Genomic DNA, 4,769 nt, shown 5'->3' on the forward strand with positions numbered 1-4,769 from the left:
TGACAACATACCACACCTGAGCAAAGACCACAAATCCCCTCATCGCTATTGTTATCATGTGGTTGACTGTTAACTACCCTGTACCCACCTATGTAAAAGAAGTGTGTGTCTATCATTTTACTTTTTAGCCAATCCCAGAGGTTTCCTCGCTTTGCTTTCTCCTGCCTCCCTAATCTATCACCAATGGATTTCATGTAACTCAGTTACATCTTCTCTTTTGATTGCAATGTGTAAAATAAGGCGCAGAACTGCTATTGTCTGGAGCATTTTCTCAATCCATTGAGATTTTGCTTCCTAGCAGTTGTCATCAGTTTGGCTCAAATAAACTCATAAGCATTCTTATAGTCTTGAACGTTTCCTGTGTTGACAAATGGAATATTACTCAGCCATAAAATATGATATTTTGCCATTTGCAACAACATGGATGAACTTAGAGGGTATTGTGCTAAGTTAAATAAGTCAGAGGAAGACAAACACCATATTTCACTTACATGTGGAATCTAAACAACAAAATGAACAAACAAAACAGAAATAAACTCATAGATACTGAGAAAACATTAATGATTGCCAGATAGAGGGATTGGGGTATGGGTGTAAAAGGTGAAGAAATTAGGAAGTACAAACTGCCAGTTATAGAGACATAGGGACGTAAAATACAGCATAGGGAACATAGTCAATAATATTAAAAAACTATAGATGGTATCAGATGGATACTAGACTTATCAGGGTGATAACTTTGTAAGTTATATAAATGTGCAATCACTGGGTTGTACACCTGAAACTAGTATAATATTGTATGTCAATTGTAATTTAAAAAATTTAAAATAAAATAAAATAAAAATATTGGGAAATCTATGATGAGTTTAAATTAGCATCCTAAAAGAAAAGAAAAAGGATTATTTCAATTAATACTGAGTAAATTCAGATGCATGATTTTTATAAGCCTTTTAGTAGGAATCACAAATGAACATAATAATGACTATTTATCAAACATCATCAGCGAAGTTAAAACCACACAACTGCACCACATCATGACATTTTGGACAAAGATGGACCACATGTACAACAGTGGTCCCTAAGACTGTAATGGAGCTGCAGAATTCCTATCACTTAGTGACATTCTATGCATCATAAAGTCATAATGCATCACACAAATACTTGCCATTGTGCTACGGTTGCCTACGGCAGCACAGGAGCACACTGTATATTTAGTACAGTAGCATGCTGTATAGCTTTGTAGCCTAGGGTGTGTAGGGTCCAGAATTTGTCACCCCAAAATATGTCCCTTTGACTTAAGGATTATTTTAGGCTGGTCAATTTTAAGAAACAGCAGACATGGGAGAAGTTCTGAAAGCCAAGTAGCTGGAACCCTTTGTAAAAGACATTTGCGTTTGTAAAGGAAATCTCCTCTTGTAGAGGGTGTCTCTTTGGATGTACCAGGAAGAGGGGGATGACTTTATTTCTAGAAACTGTCAAAAAATATATGCTAAATGGAGCCACTTTAAAATGGTGCCAGTGAGCTCTCCCTGTCTGTGCCATGGTGTGGAGTGGTCCACGCCTAGTAGCAGAGATGCCCCACCTGCACTGTCAGGATGGCCAGTGAAGACTGCTGCCCCTGCAGAGCAGAGGTCCCCAACACCAAACTTGGAGGAGTGAGGCACCGCTGATGTGCAGATCAATGACATTTCCCTGCAGGGTTACACTGTGGTGAAGAAGAAGGATGCCAAGTGCAGGACACTCTGCAACCAAGCGCTTCTGCAAGGAGTGGTGCCCTGTTGTGGACACCTCACCAACTTAACGATGATACTCAGGGAAACACCTACAAAAAGCTCATGGCCATGCGCATCAAGTGTGCCTTTGAGATCATCCATCTGCTCACCAGCAAGAATCCCCTGCAGGTCCTGGTGAATGCCATCATCAATGGTCCCCAGGAGGACTTGACCTGGCTGGACAAGCTGTAACAGTGAGGCAACAGGCTGTGCTGGGTGAATCAGACTGGCTGCTTGTTGTGCGCAGGTGCCCATGAGGCTGCCTTCCAGAGCATCAAGACCACTGCCGAATGCCTGGCAGATGAACTCATCAATGGGACCACGGGCTCCTTCAACCCCTATGTTACCAAGAAGAAAGACAGTCGGAGCCTGTGGCCAAGTGCCACTGTTGATCACCTCGCTGTGGCCCCCCAAAATCTGTTGGCCCCTTGGTGCAGCATGTAAAATAAAATAAAATAAACATCTAAATTAAATCGATCAGACCTGCCATGGCAGACTTGCATGGCTTTTACCCCAATCTTTGATATGTTAAAACAGGACAAAATAATATTTGAGGGGCCTAAAGTAACACTGTACCTACCAAAACTTGTTTGTAGCAGATTACAAGGAAGTCGTTACGACTACCGGACTGAAAAAACAAACTTTTTTTTTAGAATAGCATCACTACGTTATGTTATCTGAACCAATGGAAATGCCTTCTGTCCATATTGATGTAATTGCTCCCCCTCCATTTCTCATAAATCCCTCTCGCCTTTGTCTCCTAATCAGAACACTATTTGGACTTCTGCCTGAATCAGTGCTTCCCAAGCAGCTATTCTTCTGGATCTCAACAACTGCTTGTTGTCTCTAGCTTTGAAAAGCCCTTTTAGTTTTTGTTACTGAACTCTTATCACTGCAGACCAGAACTTCAACCTGCATTCCAACCTTACTCTTGTTGAGTGTGCTTTTTCTGGTGCTCTCCCATGCCTGACTCCCTCAACTCCCAATGCCTTCTTTTGTCTTCAGCTGAACATGGTATTTAAGGTAATGGCTTCAGCCATTTCAATGAATTACTTTGTTTTTCTCCTATTAAGCTGTCTTTTATTACCGGGATGGCTCAGCTGAGCACCAGGAAGGGTAGAGGGAAATGATTTTTCCTCCCCTACTGAGCAATAGGCTATACTGTGCAGCCGAGGTGTGCTTTGGACCACACTGTCACCTAGGTTTGCACAGTGCACTCCGTGATGTTCACTCAGCATGGAAATGACCCAGGGAGGCAATTCACAGAAATCCCCACCCCTAAGCAGCAGCATGACTGTATGCATTTAGAGGAATCCCAGAAATTGATTGAATTAGGGGTATGATTAAACTAGAAATTCAGTATTTTAATTAGGTACTTTCTTTCTGAATAAATCTGTCATAAATGTAATGGCAATCAAAATCCTAACATTTCCAGGTCAAGCAGGTTTTTCAACTACTTATGACACAGGCTGAGCCTTCATTATAATAGTGAAAAACACACCCATGTGTAGAAATTTAACATTCTCTTTTTTAAAAAAAAGATTTTATTGATTTATTTTTAGACAGATGGGAAGGGAGGGAGAAAGAGAGGGGAAGGGAGGGAAAAAGAGAGGGAGAGAAACCTCAATGTGTGGTTGCCTTTCACACACTCTCTACTGGGGACCGGGCCTACAACCCAGGCATGTGCCCTGACTGGGAATCTAACTAGCGACCTTTTGGTTTGCAGGCTGGTGCTCAATCCACTGAGCCACACCAGCCAGGGTGGAAATTTAACATTCTAATGAGACATGTGACTCATGAAAACACATGTAGTTCCACTGTCCAAGTGCCAAAGAGTCCCAACCTCTACATATTTAGACATCATTTTTCCTGCCTCAACTTCTCCAAAACTATCCACAGCCTTTGTTTGGGGAGCAGCCCATTATTCCCTTCCCTGGGGGCTAACTCCCTGGCATGCACAAGCTTCTTAATAAACCTCTCGTCTGAGTACTACTTTTGTGGTGACCTCTTGTATTCCATCTTGAGAGGTTTTCAGCAGTTCTAATGTCACCTATCAATGAGGTCAATTTTTCTGGCTACGTATTGTTCCCTTATCTGGTCATATAGTCTTGTGCTAACTGCATATTGTTTTATTTTTTTATTTTTATTTTTTTTTATTGTTATTCAATTACAGTTGTATGCCTTTTCTCCCCATCCCTCCACCCCACCCCAGGTGAACCCACCTCCCTCCCCCACCTCCACCCTCCCCCTTGGTTTTGTCCATGTGTCCTTTATAGTACTTCCTGTAATCCCCTCTACCCACTGTCCCCGCCCCCACCCCCCACCCCCACCCTGGCTATTGTTAGATTGTTCTTAACTTCAATGTCTCTGGTTATATTTTGTTTGCTTTTTTCTTCTATTTATTATGTTCCAGTTAAAGGTGAGATCATATGGTATTTGTCCCTCACCTCCTGGCTTATTTCACTTAGCATAATGCTCTCCAGTTTCATCCATGCTGTTGCAAAGGGTATAAGCTCCTTCTTTCTCTCTGCTGCGTAGAATTCCATTCTGTAAATATACCATAGTTTTTGGATCCACTCGTTTGCTGATGGGCACTTCGGTTGCTTCCAGTACTTGGCTATTGTAAATTGTGCTGCTATGAACATTAGGGTGCACAGATTCTTTTGGATTGGTGTTTCAAGGTTCTTAGGGTATAATCCCAGCAGCGGAATTACTGGGTCAAAGGGCAGTTCCATTTTTAGTTTTCTGAGGAAATTCCATATTGTTCTCCACAGTGGCCTCACCAGTCTGCATTCCCACCAACAGTGCACTAGGGTTCCCTTTTCTCCACATCCTCTCCAACATTTGTTTGTTGATTTGTTTATGTTGGCCATTCTGACTGGTGTGAGATGATACCTCATTGTGGTTTTGATTTGCATCTCTCTGATGGCTAGTGATGCTGAGCATCTTTTCATATGTCTCCGGGCCCTCTGTATGTCTTCCTTGGAGAAGTGTCTGTTT

The 4,769-nt window shown here is 42.1% G+C and overlaps 1 pseudogene; it reads left to right on the forward strand.

Moving 5' to 3' along the window:
* Positions 1–587: 587 nt before the first annotated feature.
* Positions 588–2,213, forward strand: LOC123480226 (small ribosomal subunit protein uS7-like; annotated as a pseudogene).
* Positions 2,214–4,769: the final 2,556 nt, after the last annotated feature.

Source organism: Desmodus rotundus, chromosome 9 (assembly GCF_022682495.2).
Source record: "Desmodus rotundus isolate HL8 chromosome 9, HLdesRot8A.1, whole genome shotgun sequence".
NCBI classification, from domain to species: domain Eukaryota; kingdom Metazoa; phylum Chordata; class Mammalia; order Chiroptera; family Phyllostomidae; genus Desmodus; species Desmodus rotundus.